The sequence below is a fragment of the Hylaeus anthracinus genome, unplaced genomic scaffold (genome assembly GCF_026225885.1).
Source record: "Hylaeus anthracinus isolate JK02 unplaced genomic scaffold, UHH_iyHylAnth1.0_haploid 12001, whole genome shotgun sequence".
In the NCBI taxonomy this organism is placed as follows: Eukaryota; Metazoa; Arthropoda; class Insecta; order Hymenoptera; family Colletidae; genus Hylaeus; species Hylaeus anthracinus.
The window spans coordinates 21,340,104-21,366,711 of NW_026534348.1; the positions used below are offsets into that span (position 1 = coordinate 21,340,104).

Genomic DNA, 26,608 nt, shown 5'->3' on the forward strand with positions numbered 1-26,608 from the left:
AATTTTTCACTTGTTAAATCTACGTAATAAATTTTAGTTTAGCATCAGGAGAGTGGTAAATTTAACGCTCTTTCGAATGGTGTACGTACTTTTAAGTTTGCACTATAATTTAGTGGAGTTATGGCCGTTTAAAGAGTGTCAAGTCGAAAACACAGAAAAAATATTAAAAGTGAAAATACTCGAGAATAAGCCGACACAAAGAAAGTGTCTAAGAGTAATTTTTTGTTGGAAATTTGTTGTAGAATTGATACTCTGCGTATGTCCGGACTTATACGTAAACACCCTGTATATATTTACATCAGTTTTGAATTGTAGTTAAAGAATAAGGATTCAATTCTACTTTGGAGAGTCCACGAAGAATCTTCCTTTATTGATGAAGAAGAAAGGAGAAGAGGATGATGAATGTTTGAATCACTTTGCTCCAATAGTTATCCTATTATAAGTACAACCTGGGAGACCTTTTTCCGTAGAAACATCTGTTCAAGCTATTGAACATTTTACGAATCTTCCAAATTCGATTCACATTCTTAGCGTTCAAAGTGTTAAGGCACACGCATGGTTGAAAGCGGATATGTTATACACGGCTCAGCGAGATTCTTCATTCCGAGTATCGTAAAGCTTGAAACTTACGCTTCCCTCGTGCCGAGGCAGCATATTTCGTCACGAGGTAAAAGCTACGGCCTGCAAAGGTGTCACCAGCACCGTTATGCGACCAGACAGCTTTACGATGTTGGAGCAAAAGGCAGTCCAATCTACTCAAGGGTCGTTAACGCAGCCAAAGCGACAGGGTCAAAAGTATTTCGTTAGGTGCTTTGAAAGGCGTCGAGGAAACCCTCCTTCGATCATCGAATCGATTTATGTTGCAACGTTTATTTGCCTAACACTCTTCGCATAGCCTGTTCCTAACGAACGACTTCATTCATTGGAAATTAGTTAGTTTCGATTCGAGTTTTGCGAACTTTACGTTTGATTCATCAAGAGCTTCGTTTAGTTTATTATTCTTGATTTCCTTGCTAGTAGTAGATATACACTAATTGATTCGCATAAATAAGTCTAACCAGACTAATCAAATTCTTTCTAGGGGAATTAAGAAAAGGAGGAAATAGTGGCTGAAAATACTGTAAATGCAGTAACAGTTTTCAATTACATTATAAGTAGACTGTGAATGTTCATGCAAATTTTATTGTTGTACACACAGATGAAGAAGAGAAACGTAAATTAAAGTACATTTCGTCTTCTAAATGTTGCGACGTGTATTTTATTCTTTACATTTTATATATTTGTTCATTTACACACATCCTTGTAACTTATTAGATATTTATACTTGCCATAATTCCGTAAGTATCCACAGGTTAGTCATTAATTTTAAAGATACAGTTTGTTAAAAATTAATGAACATTTAGAATTTGTAATGAAATCAACACATTTATTGGACGTTTGAGATTATAACATACATATATTTATTGTTTTGTTGAAATTAATTTTAGACTTCTACATTTTGATCCATAGGTTTAGATTCAATTCAGTATTCGTTTGTGTAAAGTGAAATTGCAACCTTCATAACTTAAACTTTAATAATAACTGAATTATACTGAACAAAAAATTAATACATGTAAATTGAGAAACTTATGTTTGATGTTGGGCGAAATAATTTATTTCATTTTTTTAATTTCAAAAATAGAATGTAGCGTGACTCACTTGCATAGCTATTACACATATCATTCACAGTTTCAGTATTTCCAATATTTATTTAAGAAATATTTTACATTTTTTGCCGCACTATAATAAATGAATGATTTAAACAGATTCCAAAAATAGTTCAGCGAGTATAAATTTTGAATATGCACGAAATATAACACGTTGAAAATAGAATTTGTAGAATAAAACTATACCAAATTAGAAATACGATATTATCTGAAAAAAAGTCATGATTAAAAATGTTTAAAATAAGTCAAGGATTACTGCGTTGTCCAATACCAGAGGTCAGTGAAAGAAATGTTTAAGTGAACTTTTAACTCCACCAGGAATGAAATACAGTAATAACGCAGCAGTACGTGTCGTAAACTGTTGCAGGGATTACCGCGGTATTTTTAGTTCCTATTTTACACTCTGTTTTTACACCCCTTCATAATTTTAAACTTTTCTCGTTATACTTCTCCATTAGCTTTTTATTATACTTTCTTACTTTGTCACTGTACTTTTCCTTTTTTACGCAGCGTGTGCTCTGAAACACTCGCAGAAATCTTTTCAGTTACATAATTTTAGGTCTTCCTTAATTCCCTTACAATATGCAACATTGTTTTAGAATAATTCTGTTTTGCTGATCCTCATTTTTCCAATTGAAAATCTTGTGAACAGTGTTAACTTATTAAATATTAAATATTGTTTATTTTTTTAATTCATGTTTATTTTCTATATATTGTTTTCGAAAATGTTGTATTAATATTCTATACCTGTATAATATAGGAAATATCGTTTTTTTTCATAACAAAAAAATTGGTTAAATAGGATACTGGCACTTGGAAGTAGTTGATAATAATAATAATAATAAGACACTGATCCAAGTTAATGTAAAAAATGACAGCACTGTAATTTCTATTCTTTTTAGTCAAAAACCATAATGAGCTAGTGTAATTCTACCATAAGGTAGTGTTAGTTCTATTAAGCAAAACCTACGAATATTTCAGACTTGGAAGATTAAGTAAATTATCGCCGAATATAATATTTTCTCATTCACGATATATCATGAAGAACCTTGCAAAAAAATTACAGTATGTTAGGGTTATTAAAAAGAGACAACATACCCATTTATATAGGCCGAATAACCGTTCACAGTGAATTTCGTTCAAGTTTTTCCTTTATGTTCCGAAAATCACAGAATATTCAAACAAATTTTTATACCGACAAAAAAATGTTCACTGATAAGTGGTTTATGCATTTGTGACAATTCAAAATATGATAAAATCTATAGAAATGTGAACAAAAGCATATATACATAATATATTAGGTGAACCGGAAAATAATGTCGTTTTTGCAATTTTAAATACTTGTTCATTGATTTTTATCGATCTGGCATTGCCAATTTGCACACTAAATGGCAATAGGCTATTGATAACGGGAGCGATTATACAATTAATAATAAAAAATGGAAATTTATAAAAAATCTGTTTGAATTTAATGTAAAAGAAACGACATTACTTTCCAGTCCACCTAATATCAACAATAATTCAAGTTTCAATTTTTTTTTCAATATGTGTGAAAATATGAATTTGCAAAAAAATCCCCAGTCTAATTATTAAACTTCAATAATCAAGAATCAACCTTCATAATTGAAGTTTGATGATCTCTCGACTCTTCCACAAAATTCCCTTTTCATCTAAAAGGAAAATCGAACAAGCAAAATTGATTACCAAACAGAGAACTCTGAATTGCAACAATCGGGAATAAATGAACGTGCTGAAAAAAGAGTGAATTCAGCCGGGAGTTGGTCGCTGATTACAAAATTATTGCCACCGCGCGGTAGTCTGTCGTCGGCCGAAACTGCTCTGAAATAAACCAGGATACGCGATCGATCTGTCATCGCAACATTTCTCGTCAAACTTCCCGAGAAGCGATGACGTAATCCCCTTAATTGACACAGTTTTTGATACGAGCACGATACGTGTCCCACAGTGGGTCAACGTTCGTTTCTTATTAGCGGCAATTAACACCCGTGCATAAACGTTCACCACTGACGTCAGTGGTGTGCCGTACGCGGAATGATTTACAATGATTCCGTCGACACGATCGCGATAGGATCGAACGAACCGTTTATCTCAAAGAACAGTTTATAGATATTCTACGCGACACTTTTTTCCTCTTCTGTTATTGACTGTTACTCTTGTAAGAAACAATAACTTAATATGTTTACAGCAATGCCGCTCATACATTGTTGACGACACTTTTCAGTAAAGTAGCCAAACAAATTATTTTTATTGTATTAGGTTGTCCCAAAAGTTTCTTTCGTTAGTTGCATTCAATTATTTTCTGTGGCAGTGTTTATATAAATAGACAATCTAATTTCTTAGACATTCATGCTGTAACAGTAATGAAGCAAAATGAATCGTACACAATTCAGTAATGTAACATAAAACATAAAATATTGTGTATATATTAATTATTAATAAAACGAAAGAAACTTTTGAGACAACCTAATAAAGTATTCAAGAAAATGACTCTTCTTTTACTCACATGTTATTGATGATTACTAGTCTGTGGATTTTATCCATTTATGGTGTAAACCAATATAATAAATACATGCTAAACATAACCAAAAGGTATGTGCACTTATGCAAAATGAAATGTTAATATTATTATAATAATTGTAGAATGTCATCTATATGTGTATGACAGGGTTTTCCATTAAGAAATTTTAAAAATTCATTTTAATAGTGAGGTTCTAATTTAAATAACTTTCTTTTTTCCCTGTTATTATTAGTGATTATTACTCTTTGTAAGACAAAATAGTTTAATACGTTGACTGCCACTGCCACTAAGGAATTAAAAAAATTAATTCCATTGATGAGGTTCTATAGAAAATTAATGTAGATAGTATTCATGAATTTGGTACTTCATTGGTTAATTATTTTAAAAAATAAATGTGCACTACGACAGACGTTACATTACGTAATTTCCAATTCTCTTGCATTGAAATTTCACCCTTGTAGAAATCTTTACAGCTACTACTCTTTCGGAGTGCAATAGTTACTGTTGATAACTAATTACTTAAATAAGCAAAACCCAAGCTGCCTCTTTCTTTTTAGTTTCATGGAACGGATAATACACTTAAATTAAGGGGCGTATTCGAAAAAACATGGTGCTACATACGCTCCCAGCTTAACACATGACCTTTTCCCTCGATTTTTTTTGCGGTTTGATCGCGTAATTGAAAGTGACGTTATCGATGATTGATTATTCATACGGCGAGCGTTCAAGTATACGAAGAAACTGTTTGGATTTCCGTACCATATGCCTCACGGAAATCGACAGTGGAAAAGGAAAGTAAACTTTTTTTCTTGTGCTGATACTGCGCCTCGGCAACCGACGCGGACGTGAAAGTGCTTGATAGAAGCCGTTACTGATAGCCAACGGTAATTAAACGACTTGCTGGTACGCAATGTTCGACATAATAACCACGATAATAGTGATTTATCGCTGCTAAGATACATGTTATTCATATAAACGTTACTTGACGTAACAAAGTGATGAACTTCATTGATTAACCGGTTCTGAACTTGTATACATTGCAAGAACGTGACCTTTAACGCTATTTTTTATTGCAAAATAATTAATTTCCTCAGATAATAAATGTTACACACTTTTAATTGATCTTCATTAAAGCGTTTTACGTGATATTTAGTGATTTGCCAAAGTTACACATAGTTTAGCGTTAATGAGAGAAGCATTTACAGATAAATCAAATTTTATTCGAATAATGTGTAATTGATAGAAGGAACGAATAACAATTTATTTATGAATTTTATTGGGTATAAATGTTGCATTTTTGTTTGTTCATTGTAAAACATTATTTCATGTTATAATTGCAATTTTTATTTTTGTTTAACGAAAAAGACATAAACAAGTGTTCCTTTTTTATTTGTTATTCGGAATTTTGTTTAAAGTAATATGTTTATTGTGAAACACGTTATGTTTTATAAGTGAAGTCCTACGTTTTATTTATATGTATAAAACTTTCATTTACAGTTTGGAATATGATAGTTTACGTTTAGATGAATTTTTGTACTAAAAGTGGATCAATGAATACCATTGCATATTGTCAATAAATGTCGCTATGATTATTAAATAATTAAAATACACATTCCTATATTTGTATTATAGATAGTGTTACGTACCCAAGTACATAACATATGTTTCATATTTCTAATATATTTTCTTTCGTTTAGGATAACAATGTTATTATTTATCTTTATTTTACTAGTAAGTATTCGTGATCGTTCTCTTTTCACTGTTTGTCTGTTTTGTTTAAATATAACCAACTCGTGTTCGATTTAAAAAAACATGGTTGTCATTTTTTAAACAAAACAGAAACGATATTGTTCAGATACGAATGGAATTCATCTAATGAATTTGTCGAAAATTCGTTCATATTGCACTGTATTCAGAGCTGGGTAAAATACGTATTTTAAATAATAAACAGTAAATAAATATTTTATTTCGGATCATGCAAGTATTTTTAAAAATAAAATATTTTATTTGTTATAAAGAATGTTTAAGATAATATTTCAACTAATATTTTATTTATTTAATTTATAATCAGCAGATAAAATATTTTTATTTTACTAAATTATAGTGTAAAGTATATTTATTTTGGTAATTTAAGACGAACGTAGTACTGTTCCTCTGCATTATAAATATACATTCAATGAGCATACATTCATTCAGATTAAGAGCTATGGAAAGTATTTAATTTTATGCTTTATGTTATTAAAACGAAACATATTTTATTTGATGTGTTAGATTATTAAAATAAAATATTTATTTTCATGCCTTAACTATACATTACCAAAATAAATTATTTTATTTTAAGTTTTACTTTATCAAAATAAAATACTTTATTTGCTGAAATTTTATGTCCCATTTGAAATGCTATTTTATTTGAATTCTGAAGAATCTATTAATTAAAATAGTATTTAAAATATTGTCTCTACAAATATTACCAACCTCTGATTCTATTTAATTAATTATTAAAATGAATGTAGTAACTCATAATACTAAACGAAGAATGATTGCATGAAATGGTTTTATTTTCTAAGTTAATTAACTAACATCACTTTCATGATAACAGGATCCTCTGAACCACTTATTAAGTATGCCGATTTATTTTAAACCTGATTAATAACAATTTATATTTGAATCCTTACATATTCTACAAAAAAAAGTAATATTCCTGGAGATCAGTTTTTATTAGAAAGTAGAGAAAGGAAGGTATACGAGTGTTCGAGCGCAGCATGTGCCTTATGCAGTTGAATTTTTAATTGGAATGCAGGGAAATGAGATAGGAGACACGAGAAGGCGATGCGAATGACAGTTCATTCCTTGTACGCACAGGATGCGGGTTCATACGGGCACATGTATGAATTCGATGGTACAATTAGGTCAAGGCGTTTCATCATATGCCTCAAACGACATCGTGCCCCACATGTTGAACTCAAATTCAGTGAAATGTGACTGTTAGAAATGACTTGTCTCGTTCTCCGTGTTTAATAATTTTTATATTTATAGTTATATACGTTACGTGTTCGTTGCTTTATAGGGTTTTTTGTTTTTACATAATCTTAATGACACGAAAAAAGTCATTTGCAAAATCTGTTATAGAAAATAAATTCAACGAATGTTTGTATTACTTTCGTTATAAACAAATTTGTGATACATATTTAAATATATATGTCACATAAGTTTGCTCTTAGTTCAGTGTTAATATAATTTATTGCGAATTTCGTTTGAGAGAAATAAATAATATCGTAAGCAATATTGTTTTCCTATCTAGAATCTAGATCTAGAAAACAAAATCAACGAACATCTAACATACGACATACATTTTTTTTTTTCCCTAATGTTTATGATCCTAAAATTTCTTTATTATGTTTGTGTAGAATAAAACAAACAAGATGAGACAAAATTATGCCCCCGAAAGCACTTTAACTTTGCTTAAGATCTTTTTTTTAAATCAGCCATGCTTCGAAAATATTTAGCTGTCATTCTTGGCGTGTCTCACCCGGTATAACTCTTTGGAACATGTGCACGGACGGCAAATGCGTAATTAACGTAACAGTTAATTGAACAGCTCGAATAGAACATTCTAACTTCGTAATGAAAGTAAGATAGGATACTTCAACATAGGAAGCAATTTAAATTGCGTTTAATTTATTTTTTTATACATTGAAGAACGACTTAAGGATAACACCAGTCATCATTAGTATGATTAGAAAGTTTTTAATAGTAACTCTTAATGAGTCCCAGAAGGCAAGGCGATTAACTTCAATTTTGTAATTAAATTTTTTTTTCTTTTCTTTCCTTCGCTTTTAAATACTTCTGGAATGAAGGAAACCTCATTCTTTAAACTACTAAGCAGAACGATTATTTCTATGTTTTCTACGTATTTTTCTATGTATTCTTCTATTTAATGACTCATATTTTTTTTCTGCATGATTTATACAGCACAATTTCTGCACATTTGAATGAAAAACTTCAGGGAAATATGCATTTTTGACAAATTTGCTTTAGAGTACAAAGGTGTAATTTAAGCTCCTTTTGTAGTAGTAGAATAATTTTTCTTGAGCTGATAAGAATATCAAACTCATCATATACTTGTGATTTCATCTTGTATCGTTTTAAAGAACAATCTCACAGTTTCAAACGATTATTTCAAATAATTATAAAATAAAATAATATGTTATTTGATGTAATATTTAAAATAATGTTACTTCAATAGTGACCATGGGAATGAAAAACATTGTAAAATCAGATAACGTACTATTTAAAATGATGTTTCAAGTAATACCATTTCAAAAGTGCCCAGGCATCATCTATAGATATTTTCCTGAACTTTGCACTAAAAGTGAAAGTGAGGTGACTAAGTTATTTTGAATGGAGCTTTGTGTGATTATCAATATAGCCCTAAAGTGACTCGTGAACAATACAAAAATAGTTAACTAACAACAAAGCACTACGACAAATGTGCCGTTCACTGCACAAATCGATTAATTCCACTTTTTGAAAAATTTTAAACTTAAGTGTCAAAGAACTTTGTATAGTCATGACTAGACCGCGGATCTTTATGCAAAATAAAATCTTCGTGAACGTGCCTACAAAAATTTAACCTAAATAGGAATATATTTTATTCTGCAAATATGATAACATGAACTTTACTTTCGATCTTTTTTATATTCTTGCATATTATGTGCATTTTGCAGGTTTTTGCACATTCAAATTTCCTATAAATGGATAAAGATCCCCAGTCTAGTCATAACTTTCTATATTTATAATAATTTTCCTGAATAATAAAGATTAACACCATTGTATGACAAAATTTTTGAGGCTATTGAATAATAAATAATTTATTTCAGAGACCATTTCATCGCGTTTCTCAACTCTTGGTTTTACAGAGTTAATCAATTTGTGCAATGAGCGGGTCAAATGTTAAATTGTCTGATCTTCAATAATCTCGAGACAAAATTTTAACTTTGTAGACATTTTCACGAGTCTTAGCCTAGCAGTCAACATGTTAAAAACCACCCTAGTGTCATATACATACACTGATGGACATAATTATACGACACCCCATTTATTTAAAAAAAAAATATATATAAGCTTATATATGTAACGTAAATGATGATGGAATTAAAAGAATACTATTCGCGAACTCCATCACAATGTAAACAAACACAAAGCGTCGAAGCATTTCCAAGAATTGTAATGTTTGGTTTCATCTATAGGACAAAATTATAAGGCATTAATATTAGTCGACTACAGACAGTCATTGAATCTAAATGTATTCGTGTGTTTCGTACTGTGAATTCTCTATTATAGTGATTTTCTTAGTATAAAATAGAAAAACAGTAAAACTAAAATCATGCCACGTGGTAAAGTTCCAACTGAAGAGGAAAAAATAGAAATCTTTCAAAGAAGAGCAAAAGGAGAGAATTTAAAACAAATGTCACGAAAAATGAAAAGAAGTAGGTGTGTAATTCGTAATTTTTTAAATAATCCAAAAAGTTACGGAAAAAAGAAGAGATCTGGAAGACAATCATCCCTTACTTTAAGAGATAAAAGAGCAGTTTTAAGGTGTGCAACAAATTCAGCTCGTACGCCTAGCTAAATTTGAGTAGAATGTGGGTTAAAAGTATCTGTAAAGAGTGTAAAAAGAGTTATACAAAAGACACAGCATCTGAAACGGAAAAAATTTGCTGTTAAACCACCTTTGTCGATAGTACACAAACAGCGTCGACTGGATTTTGCTCTAAATCATCTAGAGTGGACAAAAAAATGGCGGAAAGTGATTTTTACTGATGAAAAGAAAATGAATTTAGATGGACTCGATGGTTGGAAATATTATTTTCACGATTTACGAAAAGAAGCAAGAATTTTAAGTCGCCGTCAGTGTGGTGGAGGATCTGTGATGTTATGGGCAGGCATCGAGTATAATGGCAAGACCGAAATCAAGTTCATTGATGGCAGAATGAAAGCTACTGGTTATTTAAAACTAGTACAAGAGCAGATTCAGAATCACGATAAAAGAGTGGCTGGTGAAAATTTCATATTCCAGCAGGACAATGCAGCTGTTCATACAGATCAAGTTGTAAAAAATTATTTTCATGCTTAAAATTCACCAATTTTAGATTGGCCAGTACGGTCTCCGGATCTCAATATTATAGAAAATGTGTGGGGGCAGTTGAATAGAAGAGTATACGAAGGTGGCAAGCAATCGAATAGTCTTAATGATTTGAAAGTAGCAATTCTGAAAGGTTGGGAAGACTTAGATCAAAAGCATATAAAACATTTATTTAAAAGTCTACCGATACGAATGATCGAAGTTGGTCAAAATAAAGGAGGCTCTACACATTATTAGTACTTCAAAATGTGTATAAATTTTCAAAACTTTTGTACATTCTCTTTTTCTTTTAAGCAGTGTCTTATAATTATGTCCAATCGAAATTGTATTATTTTTGAATAAATTAGAAATGTTTTATCATTTTTTGCAAAATTTATGAAGTTGTTATTAAAAAATAAACCATTTTTTTTTTTGACGAAGTGTATTTTAATATAACTACATTATTAAGTACCTACACCAATATATATCAACTAAAATTACATTTATTTGAAGTTCCATTAATCTTACAAGCGAGAAATGATCGCAAAGCTAGGCATCCAAACGCAGAGTGGGTGCACACACAATTGGCAAACTCGGCGAAAAATGTCGGATCAAAAGGGGTCCGTCGGCCGATTCCAATCGCGCGAATTGCGGGGAATTGTGGCAAACTGCGTCATTAAGGTTCATTACTCGGTAGAAAAAAAGAAGCAGCGTGTGTCGTGCAAAACCGAGCGACGCGCGGCGCGTGACGGGTTCGCGAGTGGAATATTCGTCCAGCAAAAAGGGGGAACACGCAATTGTAACAAGGCGTTCGTGTTGCGTTCTCCGCGGTTCTCGTAATTTTCGCTGGAACAATATGAAGACGGGCAAAAAGAGTCTCGCCGTCTGCCGGGTGCCGACTCTGACAGATACGAGTTTATTTACAGAAACGGTTTTAGTACGACGACAAACGCGTCAGGTACCACGTCACGCAACGCGTCCGGTCCTCCGCATATAGAACATCCGTTCCTGCGCGCGCATCATTCTCGACGAACTGCACTTTTATGCGGGCACGCGTTCCATCCAGCTACGATCGGTGGACGCCGTTTCCGGTTTCTCGAGATTTTTCGTTCGCACGAAAATGAGAGTACAAATTAAATTTCGGGAGAAATTTCCAGGAATCATAGAAATATTCCCCTGTTTTCTCAAGAATTTTTATTTTACGTAATAAATCATTCTGGAATGGTCATCTTTTTACACATAATAATAGACATGTTAAACTACTATCGAATATTTTTATGTATATAGCCACATGAGACTTGTCCGAGAGGAAAAAATAAAAGAAATGATTAAAATATCCGTACTGCCATCAACCACCTCCGATTTAAAGGAAACAAAATGGCGGGTGTCTGAATTTTTTAAACTTGAGTAACTTAAAAATGCGTTTAAATATTAACGAATAATTATACTTTTATTACGAAAGATAATTAAAACAAAACTATATTTTTATAATCTATTTAATTTTTTGATTTACAGGTTTGCTTTACAGGAAAAAGAGGACGATGTGTTTGTAACAATGAAAAAAATTATTAAAAATATCAACAAAAATATTCTGTATTAGTTTAGCATGTCTATTATTATGTTTAAAAATATTGACATTCCCTAATTATGTGTGATTGGAAACATACTTCTCTTATTAGACCGAGAAAGAAAGAAATCATTTGAAAAAAAAATTGAACTTTTAATTGCACAGAACTGTTCAGAATTCCTTAAATTTTAATTAAAAAGAAAGAAGTGATTCTTTTTCATTTTTTTGATATTCCGAGCCCCTTAAAGTACGTGTGATTAGTAACTAATAACTTCTTCATTTTTCATCTGTATTAAATCTGAATTAATTAATTTCACACAGAAGTCTTTGAGATATCAAATAATCCTACCAAAAGAGGTACCGTATAAATATTGGCAAGAACTTGGTCCATTACATCAACAGGGAAGAAAAAGAACCAATTCCTATAAAAATTCGCAATTATTCAATCTTCTTCTCACGAGTCTCGAACGAACGCAGTATTTGGCAGTAACCTTTTCGCACACCCTGTACGTTCACGTTGTGAAACTATGGTGAGGTACGGTACGAGCACGTGCGTGCGGGCTACGCCACAGCAGTCAAACAGAGAACTCGTGGAAGATTCGTCAGACGTAATCGGCTCCACCGAATACGGTAACCGCCTAATAAGGATTCATTGGACGTCGTCATTGACGAAGACCAAGCGACGAGCGTTGCTATATCGAGATATTTCACCTCGATAGTACTCTCGATTGCCTTTTTAGCGGTTCGAGTTTTACAGAAGGACAGACGCCGGGTGATTTATATGAGAGCCACTTTTAATAATCGTGGCGCAGGTCTGATCTTTTGCGCCTGGCTTTTTTGGCGTGCGATTCATGCGCAACATTCTAGTATTGACATTTTATCTACTTGAGACCTATTTACAGACCTTTTAGTTCGAGCCTTTATCTCCTGTGTTGGTGTTTCTCTACTCACGATCCTCAATTTTTAGAAACAGTCGGGAATTTTAACCCATTCACTGCCAATCACGAGATGTCCCATTTTTCAAATTGATTGCACCTACTCAAGGGATAATCACGAATTATTGTAAAAGAAGATGATACATTTTCTTTTTAAAACAACAAATTTAATACCACCTTTTATTATCAAAGTAATAACTTGGATTACAGGTCTGTATTAAATCTGGCAGTGAATGGGTTAATGTATCTAAACTCGTATACAGTATATTAAATGATAGTACAATAGTATTCGGAAGTTAACGTCAGTCTAAATTAGTGTATAACTTGTTTGTGTAAAAGTAGAAAGTCCTCTTCCAACGTTTAGACTCTTTCTAAATAATAATTCTTCATAATAAAGGATTTAAAATGTTGTATCACTTGATCATTTGGAATATAACAGAAATTAAATGTTAATTTATATCATCAATCATTATAACGTCTATAGGTGTGAATTAAATAAAGTTATGTGTACACTTGTATGTTAGTAACGTGTAATTTATTTTACACCGAAGGTCTATAGAAAATTCGTTTGGTAATATTTACTCTGATAAAATACTTACATTTAATTCTACATGTTATGAAAAGATTAATTTTTTGTAGTAAAATCCCACTATAAGTTGGTAAAAATTATTCTGTTTCAAGAACTAATGACTTCTTCTGCTTCAAATTCCAGCACACAGTTTAACATCTTTTAAGTGAAACCGAAGTCATTTTTGCATCTATCTGTACATGTTTTTTTGGCCATTTTTTGCTTGGTGTAATGCCATTGTATCAAAGAAATCAAACATGAAACAGACATGGTCATTCGATGATCTAGGAGGTAATTACTAACACATTCGCGACCGGCAAATATTTTACGTTTCTAATATCCAGTACTGATGAAAATAATCAAATTCTGAGGTTGAACATCGCAAATTTGTATCGTTAGGGTGAAGATAAAAATTACAAAATATGTTTTGAAATATCAATGTTGTGAATATGTAGTATATAAAGTGAAACGATTTTCATAATTTTTTTCATAACCAGGAATAGAATTTGATGCGATGCGTCAAGTATTTCGACACTAAAATTCAAAAATTGAGGCTAATCGAATCGTGGACACTTTATTTATGTTGATGCAATGTTTCTTTTGTTTCATGTACTGCCATCTTGGATGGATATTCAATTTTTTCGATATCTCTCACAGAGCAGACTGTTTGCTTTGAACCGTTTCTTTTCCAAAGTTTTCGTTATCCCATTAAGGCGGTTAGTCGCAGTCAGGAAAATGGAAACGGACAGTTTCTTGTGTGTGTTTTTTTAAGTTATTAAATAATAATTTTTCTGAAATGTAAATATATTACAAAGTATGTCTTAAAGAACTATGCAAGAATTTTTGTTTTAAAAAACGGTTAAATCATTTCGTCATAACAGGCGATGGCGTGGGTGGCCACTTGGTTTGCGGTGAGCAAGATTTCCTCAAACTGGTGCACCTGAAAACAAAATTAAAGGTAGACTTAGAAAATATATTAGACTAATGGGTCCTTGATCGAAGGATTTTTTATTTTCTTGTATACTTTTTTTTATCCTGTATTGAATCGCTTAATTTTAGTGAAAAACTTGAAAATCAACTTCAAATGTACGCCATCTTGTTTTAAAGTAATTTTTTCCAAAATCCTTCGTTCAGGCATCCGCTAGACTAATCTATTTTCGAAATCTACCTTTGTTTTTGTTTTCAGGGAAACCAGTGTAGAGAAATCTTGCTCACCGCAAACCTATGTTTTTAAATCATCGTCTACGTCATCGTCTGTTATGACGATATAAATTAAACGTTTCTTAAAACAAAAAATGTTTTTGAGTTGCTTAAAACATGCCTCATAATATACTTAATTGTTACTTATGGAAATTATTATTTAATAATTAAAAAAAAATCACAAAGAAATGCCGTTTTTCCTCTTCCTGACTGCGACTAACCCCTTAAATCGTTCATAATCGTCTTTTGTGTGGCTTCATTTTTGTATACCTTAACAATTTATCTAACCGATTTTCGATTTTCCCTGTAAACGCCATCGACAGTACTGCGTGCCAGATTTCCAAATCCACGAACGAGTGAATTCGGTGTTCGATTTCTGTCTGGTGCGCGCGACCTAGAATAGTCGAATGCGATAACGAAAGCGAGAAGGCAGCTCTATTATATCAGTCGTGGCACGTTATCGCATCGCGTAACACTTGCTCGTGCGAACGATTCGCAGAGCCACGGCAACAGACGGTTCGTTTCCCGGCGCGGCGTGTCTGCACGGGGAACGTTTCTTCTCCACGTTTCCTCGAGGTTCCCTTTCGCCAAAGCTCGCTCTTCACTTTTTGCCACGACGCAGCCGTCTCCTTTTCCAGCTCTACACGCGAGACGGTTTTAAAAGCGTCAACCGCGCCTACGCGCCGGCTCTTACGCTTGTCCCCCAATTAAGGGGCCAGTCTGGCAATTTCAGATCAAGAAATCAATTCCTCGTTCGATTCTCTTGGAGATTCTATCTGTAACACGATTCGATAACAGTTTTTCGGGACTCGAATGAAATCTGTCGTTTTATGTAGATTTTTGTTATACCGAATTTAAGTGAAACTATTTAACTGTTTCCACTCGGAGCCATTTCGTTGTAATTTATTGTAACGATTAGACTGCGAATTTGTATGGAAATTCATATTTTCAGCAATAACGACAAGGAATTGAAACTTAAATGAAAGTACATTTTATCTTTATAACGGTATAGCGTATATACGATTGTTGATATTTTATATATATTTGCATTTGTGCGCATTCTAATAGATTTCTACACATTTTCATTTGCCATAAGCAATGATTTTTCATTAGCGATGATATTTATGAATTTCTTTTCTTTTCCTTAATTGTTATATTATTTTACATTTTGTACACAATTTGAAGGTTTCTATTTAACTCATTGCCCTTGGAGCCATCTCGTTGCAAAATATACAAACAGAAAATCACGTAATACGAAATAGTTACTAGAAATGCATGTAATTTATTGAAATGGTGTTGATCATTTGAATCATTTTTGAATGTATATTTTTTCTATAATTTACGCTCCTACTACTTTCTTACTACTTTGCTATAATATTATAATTTTCTCAAGAAGTCAACAAAAAATTACATTTATCTTACATACTATCAAGTTTTTGTTCTTTCAATCAAATATTGAGATGAGGATTAACATTAAATTTACTTTATTGAGTTGATAATAATAGAATTCGCTTCTGATTGGTAGAGAACATTCTTTTCACTTTTCACGAATTATGTTGTTCTTAGATTATATTAGGTTGTCCCAAAAGTTTCTTCCGTAACTTGCACTCAATTATTTTGTATGGCAGCGTTTATATAAATAGATAATCTAATTTATTAGATGTTAATATTGTATAACAGTAATGGAGCAAAATGAATCGTACGCAATTTAATAATGGAACATTAGACATCAAATATTGTGTATGTATTACTTATTAATGAAATGGAAGAAACTTTTGGGACAACCTAATGTATGTATTATAATATGGTCTAAAAGGAATGTTAATATAATTTTAATACAATTTAAATTTGACTCATTTGTAGTTTCTTGAATTTCCGCTAAGGGGAGACAGAGAGACACTAACGATAACAATTAACATAACCGGCTTCTGAAACGCCATCTTCCGGATCACGGTTGTGATCGAAATTTAATCACGACTGCGATCGTGATTATTGTATGATCACCGTGAAAAATCAGTATTAGTGATCACTAGACTGCGGAAGTTTATGCAAATGCATATTTTTATAGGAAATAATTAAAAGAATGAGACCTAGACAGAAATTTGTTTTGAAATTAGAGTACTATAAAAATACATTTTTTATTTTGCATATTTTGCATATTTATGTTTAAAAACATATGCAATAATATATTAGAAAAATGTAGGATTTTCTGCAGTATCGAAAACTTTCTAATATTTTAAATAACGAGGACGTTCAAGGACCAATAAGTGTACCGGAACAATGTTGGTCTAAATTTAAATACGTACCGATTACTTCATATGACGTAGAGCGATCGTTCTCCGCGTATAAATTAATTTTGATAGACAAACGCAATCAACTAACACCATTAAATTTGGAAAAAATGTTCGTAATTTATTGTCACGCGAATTATAATACACCAGAATAATTGTGAAAAGTATTTTATATATGTGGACATAGCGAATATTCTGTAACATACTAATGTATTACTTATTATACTATATTTTATTCAAATATTTCGTGCATATTTTTCATGCATATTTTGCATACGGATGTTACATATTTATCGTGCATAAACTTCCGCAGTCTAGTGATCACTGTTAGTAATTTTTCACTAATCCAGAGCACCGCGAGAAACAGCAACCAGGGGGAAAATACATTCCGAGGACACTTCGCAGGAACTATGATTAAAATCTCCTTAATTGACCCATTTTCAAGCGGCATGTGCTCTGGGTAATTTACCTACCGCAGAAGCATTCAGAAAATGAGCGATTCTAGAGAGTATAAAGTAAGATTAATCGTCTGGCGCTGTTCCGTCGCAGGTTACTCCACTCCAACGAGGAGCTCCTCTCAGACGACCTCGACACTTCACCGCTCGAGAATCATCTCAAAAACCACTATGTACTCGGATCAATCTCCCCACTTATGACTCCTCCATCGACGATGGTGCGTTTTTCTTTCATCTTGTAGCTACCCTGTGGGTAGCAGGAACCACCGACGAAAACGAGTGGCGACGGTTTTGTTTGGAAAGGCATTCATGTCGCGCACACGTGTTTTCACTCTTTTTTCCTGGTACTTTAACGACCCTGGAATGCTCAAGACCAGCGCTTAACTTGGCTTCGACCATGGTGGAGCACTTGATCTTTGCACCCTTTAGCTTTAGAGTAATCCTGATTAACGCTTAAAGACTCTAACGAATGAATGTATTTTGTGAAATTGGGTTCTTTCATTCTCTGGTAAATTATAGCAGTACTGGATGATACTCTTTCCTTTTTTTTCTATTTCAACTTATCTGATTTACATCATTTGTACAATATATTTATATTGACATATGTGATATATATGTATATATGATATATTCATAGGTCACCCACGACTTTTGTTGTTAAAGATAAAATCTCGAAACACATTTTGGAAAAATCTTTATATCGACGAATGTAATAATACAATATGTGTTATCTCCCACTGATCTTCCACTTGGACTGAGAAGATAGAAAAATGTTAAATCGAAATTATCACGAATAAAAACGATCATTACTTGATATTTTTTCTACTGCATGCAAAAATTTAGATGATTAATTCTGAAAAATGTGTCAGTTAAATTACAATATGCCTTTCTTTATAACGTTTAGACATTACAACATGATATTATAAAAAAAAACACACTAACTGATTTTAACATTATTTAAAAGCCATTATCGAAGTTTTAGCAAACACAGATATGGATATTAAACATTGTTTTTTCGTTTAAACATAATTATATTAATTCTTCAACAGTCTATTATTCATAGTCGGTGTTTCAAAGAATTCACGTGTTATTAGAATCAAAACTATTATTACAGTAACATTTTGTTTTTGTAATTCTTTTTTTTTAATTCTTGTAATAAGAATACAAATACGATTTAATAAAATCATAAATATGTGTACTGCTTATTATTTTGTATATACATTAGTCTAGTATATATATGCAGAATAATAACATTATATATATTTTATATTTTTTTTTATCAGAAATATTACAATATAAATAAGTTTCCAAAGTGGTTTAACCCCTTAGAGAACTCGTTAGATAATTCTTTCTTATTTTATTATTGAGTTATCCGCGAAAGGACCAATTATAGCAGCGAAAAATGTCAAATTCCGATCAGCGAGACATATCAGGAGGAATATTTGACAAAAACTTGAGTACCTAGATCGCTACGTTATAATTGATGTTTCAGGTTGAAGTATTAAACTCTTCTTAAAGTCTTGGAAGAAAGAGACGCAAACAAAAGTCAACCTTCATCTGCAGAGGTAATTTTATCCTTAACTCACCTGCAAATGGACAGCTGTGATCCTCATTCACAAGTGTCTGAAACTTACAGTGGACCAAAGTTATCCCGCACCTGTTCTCCGCTGGTTACTTTTAAGTTACAACAAGACAAATATAGCCTCTCTGACAAGCATCCTCACGCTAATTAAAGAACAAAATTGCCGGTTGTAAAATAAATATCTCGCGAGTGTTACAACTTTATTCTTCGAGTTCTAACCAGTTTGCAGGGAGAACATTAAGGACGCAGAAAATGATTCCAAATACTTTAAAAAAGTCGTGTGTAATGAAAATTAACCACGAAATCCTTCGAATATTATAATTGATAGAAATTAATTCTCCTTTCAGCTCAATGGATCAGTCGAATTTATTATCACACTTCGTTTCTATATTTTACAGAATTTAAATTTCGCAGGATTTTGAGAATAAATTGATGAGATTTAATTGAGTTTTGAAAGCAAATAAAATAAAATGTAATTATATTTTGAACGTTTTATATTGTGGAATGCTTTCTAAAACCAATTATTCTACGTTGTAAACATTGCAGAATTAAATTTTCCAAAACAATAATGCGAAATATAATGCCATGAGATTTATAGATTGATTGTCTTTGTTCTGAGTCGTTGATAAGAAAGTTAAACAAATTACTTGGACCATCTATCATGAATACAGAATAATATGCATTTTATCTCTGATTAAATAAGAATAAAAACTGGGATATCAAATGTAATATATAATATATAATGTAATATATAGAATTACAGTCAATGAATATTTATACTTACAAGGAGAGTGCAAGACCTTCAACTCACCAATTTCATTGAAACTTTGTACACTTATAGATTTCGCTCCCCTGATTACGAATATACATATAACATTATAGGGGCAGACACTCAATAGTTTTTGAGATATTTGTAATTAAAGTTTTATTATTACCTTGATGTACGAGTTTAGTTGCAGCAATCGATAACACCGGTAGAGTACCAGACTCGTACGCCGCTGACCGGGCTTCGAATCCTTCCTGGTAAAAGTTTTTTTTTTTTGTTCTAATTAATTTTTCTTTCGTTGGGCTCATACTATGTATCCCCCACCGAATCTTCGTGCGTTATTTCTTTGCTTCGTCGAACTTCTCGTTTTACGTTTATGGTGACTGTTTATATTATTGTTAGAGCCGATCAGGCGGCTTGCACGCATCGAAATGAATTCTTTTCGATTACTTTATAATATATTATCTATTTTTTCATTTAATTTTGTTTTTCTGGCGCGTTGGGCGGAGGATTAATATTTTTATTATATTGATTACCATTTTGAATGTTCGTGTATAAAAATGAATTAATTAGAACGAAAAAAAAAACTTTCACCAGGAAGGATATGAAACCCGGTTGGCGGCGTACGAGTCTGGTACTCTACCGGTGCTATCGATTGCTGCAACTAAACTCGTACATCAAGGTAATAATAAAACTTTAATTACAAATATCTCAAAAACTATTGAGTGTCTGCCCCTATAATGTTATATGTATATTCGTAATCAGGGGAGCGAAATCTATAAGTGTACAAAGTTTCAATGAAATTGGTGAGTTGAAGGTCTTGCACTCTCCTTGTTAGTCAATAAATATTACACATAAAATATCAAATCATACAAATGTCATATTACACATTGATTGTAAGATTTAATTTTGATAATTATAAAAAACAGTTTAGTTAAAATTGATATCATATACAGATGATTAAGCAGTTAAAATTCTAAGCAGTAGTCGTTAGTGAAACTATCCAGTTCAACATTGCTTACTATCGCTTTAAAACATTACGTGTTTCATATAGGTACTTTTAATTAGAAATTCCTGTACGATAAATGTTTATACATTGATTACAAGATTTAATTTTAACAATTATCAAAGAAAGGAATGGTTATAATGCCATACGAAAAGAAGTAAACATTCTAAGCAGTAGTCGTCAATGAAACTATCCAGATCAACATTGTTTATTATTACCCCGAGGAATTACGTGCTTCGTGTGCTATTAATTATAAATTCCTGGGCGATGAGTGTACACCCGGTCGAAGCAATTTTGTTTTTCCACGAAACTTTACGACCGCATTTTTGTAAAGGAATAGCACATGCAACAACCGAATGCTTTTTCAAGCGGCGGAATTTTTCTCGAGAACCCCCATTGCTCGCAATCTAAAAAGAACGCCCTCGACTTCGTGGAAGTGGACTCTTCTGATACGGATAACTATTCCACGCGATCATGTTCTGTGTCGCGTTTCAGCTGGCCGTTGTTATTTAGAGATAGCTCTCCATCGACTCGTATTTCTAATGTCGAAAGTGTTCCATGGTTCTCGCGAAACGCGATACTGCCTTGGAACCCATTCAATTTTCTTGCGAGCTATTAATCTTTTTCCATTTCCTGTTTGAAGAAATTCTCAAACGTATTAGTAAATCCTTTTCTTTCTTTTTCTTTTTTTTTAAATAACGTTTAATCCCTTGACTGCGGGACAATTTTTGCTGGAAATTCTAAGGGGGGTAGAGGTGCGAATTTAAAAAAAAATATCTGCTTATAGGGAATAATAAGACGGAACTTTTTTATATTTACAGTTTATTCATGGGACGTATAGTTTCAAAAATAAAAATTAAGAACTTGAAAGACCTTCTTTCTAAGTTCTCGGAACGTAGATTTTATTTAACGAACGTAGTTCGTTACGTAGTTCTACGTTCGTAGAACGTAGTTTATATTTACAAGTTTATTCATACAACGTTTAGTTTCATGAAAATAATTAAATTTTTGTATTTCATATTCATTGAACTCACTTATTCTTCTTGAACGATTTATATGATGATTTATTTATAAATTAAATTATGCTTCAGTTTAAACACTCAAATTATAAAGATAATTATGAATAATTATTATTATTTTAATAGATCAATTCAAAGGAAGTATAGGCAAATAAGCATGGTTTTAGCGTACTGCATAAAAATAAATATAAATAAAATGAATATACTACAAAGGCAAGAGAACATACACAGTATAAAATTATATTACAAACTAGGTCAAAAGTTGATGACGTATTGTTACATTTCTCTTATTTTTGTATGTTTTTATATAGGATCAAAGTTAGTTTAATCCTGAAGAGTATCTAAAATACAGGATCGTAATATTTAATGTCACATAATATATTTAAACCATACCTGTTTGGCTATATTTCCTTCGAGTTCATTTATTATAAAAGCAAACAACATTCACTTTCGTAGTTTTATTTATTCTCTTCGTTACTTTAAATAACTAAATATTCCTACGGATGATTTTACTTTAATGATAAAACTCAATCGCTAAATTTATTTTATCTTTCCTCTGCATAACAGTTTTCCGGATTACGTGAGAGAAGGGAAATAATATAAACAGGAGATAAAGTTTACTTCATCTATCGTTTGTTTCTACTCCACCCATGCTCAGATTATCTTGCAACAGTACTTTACAATTCGTGTGGGTTGCTTATTGCTCTAACGCGTTCATTGATCTCGGTTCCCTAAACGATGGGAAATCTTAATAGAAATATCTTTGGTATCATTCTTGGTTCATAATGCTGTACAAGAATCTTCTATTCCCCTATCGATAATACTGTTTTGTAATTAATCATACAGTTGACACTCGTGCCGAACATTTTCTCTGAAAACGATAACAGCGACTTCCTCAATGACATTTCTCACTGTTTATTAATAGCGTGGGCCAATGTTATCTTATCAAAGTTATCGAGTACTCGTAGGAACGATAACCAACAGGAGTATCGATTGAAATACATTTTGCAAGGTGCAAGAACCAAAATATCCTTACATTGACTTATTGTTAGTATTAGCAGAAAAATTGTACATATTTGTGCTCAATTTAATTTTTCTACAGTAGTTCTATCAAATGTATCCACCACCTTACCTCTCTAACTTTTGTTTCAATTCAATTCTTAAAACTTTTTGGAGAATTTCTTCGAACTACTTATGGTTTACCTCGAAGATGATAAAACGAAGTGTTTTTTTATGAAAAGATATTCGTTCGTTCATTTTCGCAGCTAACAATTTTATTTTTATTTTATCCAAGATTCGAGTGGTACCTCTTATATTACTATTTTGAACTAATAATGAGAAATTGAATAATATATTTATTTCTTATAATTAATTTATCTATAGTAACATCTGAAATTAAATAATAATCGTAAAGATATTTATTTGTTTTGTGTCATCATGATATGGTATTTTTTTTTATTAAAAATCCAAATTCTAAAGTTCTTTATAATGATTTTGATCGGTAGTTAAGGAACTGATTTGTTCTTAAAGGTTTCCATAATAATATCTCTGTATTTCATTTAACACAGTTAAATGAATAAACCAGGTCATTCAATTCATATAAACATTAAACATAATTTTTTAATAGTCTTCTAGAGAACAATAGAACTCTGGACGTTTATAATTTTATATACAAACGTATAATCAACCCAATTGTTAAAATATTTATAATAAAGCGAAATTACCTTTGCCAAAGTATTTAAAGTTAACTGTCTGCTGTCATATTTAAAAAATTGTTGATGCCTTGGTGCATGTACGTGGAACGTCTCGATCGCAATAGCAACTCGTCTGAAAGGCACTATTTCCTCGTGTCAGAGCACGATAGGCAAAGTTCAGCAGGACGGCCTACCGTAATGCGCTTAATTAAAGTTGTTTCAACTCGTTAAGATCGTTCGCACGGGATGAACAACCCTATAAACGGCAGCAGTTTGTCGACAACTGGAACGACACTTTCCGTCATGGAACTTCGTTTTCATCGTGTCTTTCTCATAGGAACTTGACGTAAACGTCGTAGTCGCCTCGTAAACATTTATCTGTTGCCTAAAATTCGTTTAACCCTTTGATATGCCCTATTTGAAGATCTTTCGAAACAAATATTTCACGTATTTCACACGAATTAAAATTGATTAATAGAATAATGATTTAGGTGTGAATTTAAATACATATGAAGTATGCAGTTAGATGTGACTGTATGAAGGTAAAATTTGAGTAAAGTGCACTGTGATTTGTGTACAATCTATTTTTATAATACATTATGAATGTAATAACTAGAGTGTGGATCTTTATGAAAAATAATACCGTTGTGAACGAGTCTAGAAAAATTGAACCTAAATAGAAATTTATTTTATTCTGCAAATATTATAATATGAACTTTACTTTCAATCTTTTTTATATTCTTGCATAGTGTTTGCATTTTGTAGTTTCTTGCACATTCGAATTTCTTATAAATGCATAAAGATCCGCAGTCTAGTAATAACTATCACATTCGTCAATAATTTTCTTGAATTTTTTAATCTAGAATATCCACAAATTGTTAATACTAGAATACTAATCCAATTTTATTTTGTTATGTTTATTATAAAACTATTTCTCAATACTTGAAGTACTGTTGTTTTCATTTTAAACTGAATGTTGTGTAAATGTCTTAATATTAGTAAGTGCAATAGAAGTCCTAGTGTTTTACTTATAGTAATTCAAACAAATTTTTGTTTTGTGACAAAATTATTTGTCGTGTTTAATAAAGTATCTTTGATTGTAACTTGTGGAAAATAAACAGTAATTTTGGTGAAAAAAAATTAATTTGGTACTTAATAAGTTAATGGGAACCTTGTTATTTATCGTGACATTGACTCCCAGATAATCCTCATTTTATGGCAGCGTTTAAACCTTCAGAAAATTACTATGCCTCAAGGATATTCCTTTCTAAACTATCCATTTACTTCCTCTAACTCCATTAGTTTCGCAGGTATTTAATTAACAGTATTGAATTATTCCATAGAAGATATTTGAAAAAAAACACGAGTGTTTACATATCAGAGTCCAGTAAAATTTCCATTACACGAATATCCGTTATTCGGATGTACAAGCATTCAAGTTTTACTATTCAAACAATTCATTATTCAATCAAGGTACGCATATTTTTGTATACAGGGTGTCTACGTATAAGTTCAGACATACACAGGGTGTCAATTCTACAACATATTTCCGACAAAAAATTACTCGTACACATTTTCTTTGTGTCGCCTTATTCTCAAGTATTTTCACTTTTAATATTTTTTCTGCGTCTTCGACTTGACACTCTTTAAACGACCATAACACCACCAAATTACAGTGTAAACTTAAAACTAAGTATACCAGTCAAAAGAGCGGTAAATTTACCACTCCCCTGATGAAAAACTAAAATTTATTGCGTAGGTCTAATAAGTAAAAAACTAGGTCAAACTTTACATTGTGTCAATTTTAAAAAATTTGACTTTTTCTCTATCCGTTTTCCGGTTTTAAATACACAGTTGTTTGGCAGGCACTCTTCGGGAAAAACTTCCTCGATGTTTCAGCTTTTAAATGATATTGTCAAAACAAATTGTATGGTGGTATTTTCGGAAGAAAATGACGTTTAAATGCAGAAAAGCGTTCAAAATTCCCGCCTCCTAAATCAATACTTATCGGTTCTCCTGCGCCGAAAACATTGATTTTTTGCTGTGTGAAATCGATCGTGTTCCAATCTCCATATCATTTATCGGTACACCGAGGTTGATTTTGGTTAAATAGTCTCTAAAAACGAAAATTCTATGGATACATGTTCAAAAACAATTATTCTTCACCTTGCACTCAGGCTCTACACACAGCTGGGAGAGGCTTGAGGTGTCCAAAAATCGTTTTTTTTCCTAATTGGGGAGGCTCGGGAGTGTCACTAAAAAATACATCGAACCCAATGTCAAGTTAATTTTAAAGTGACAAGTCGATTTTTGTTGAAAAATATCGATTTTCACCTAAAAACTCACGCTTTTCTGCATTCAAACGTCATTTTCTCTCTAAAATACCACAGTATAACTTTTTTTTGACAATACCATTCAAAAACTGAGACTTCGAGGATGTTTTTCCCAAGGAGTGCCCGCCAAACAACTATGTCTTTGAAATCGAAATCGAAAACAGAAAAAGTCAAATTTTTTAAAATTGACACAATGTAAAGTTTGACCTAGTTTTTTACTTATTAGACCTACGCAATAAATTTTAGTTTTTCATCAGGGGAGTGGTAAATTTACCGCTCTTTTGACTGGTATACTTAGTTTTAAGTTTACACTGTAATTTGGTGGAGTTATAGCCGTTTAAAGAGTGTCAAGTCGCAAACGCATAAAAAATATTAAAAGTGGAAATTCTCAAGAATAAGGCGACACAAGGAAAATGTCTAAGAGTAATTTTTTGTTGAAAATTTGTTGTAGAATTGACACCCTGCGTATGTCCGAACTTGTACGTAGACACCCTGTATAATAGTATTTCTTTTCTGACTGACACTGTTCTCTATAAAAGGGGGACAAAACTTTTTTTTTACAGTTTATTCATAGGATGGTGAGTTTCGAAAATAAAAATTTAAAAATTTTAAGTTCGTTGGAAAAATTGAATTTCAGGAAAAAGATCTTCGAAATTTTCAACTTTCAACTCTGAAACTAAATGTCGTACAAATAAATTGTAAACAGCAAAAAGTTTTGTTTTGTCATTCTCTAAACTTCAAAAAAGCAAAAAAATTACGCCAAGTACATGAGAAAGTGGAGGACTCAAGGAGTTATCATGGAAAAATTGAAGATCCCCATAAA

General features: G+C 31.9%; 1 protein-coding gene across 3 annotated transcripts in view; it reads left to right on the forward strand.

Moving 5' to 3' along the window:
• The window catches only part of LOC128891198 (homeobox protein 2-like), a 182,561-nt gene that overhangs the window by 59,899 nt on the left and 96,054 nt on the right, over nt 1–26,608 (forward strand). The window lies entirely within an intron of this gene.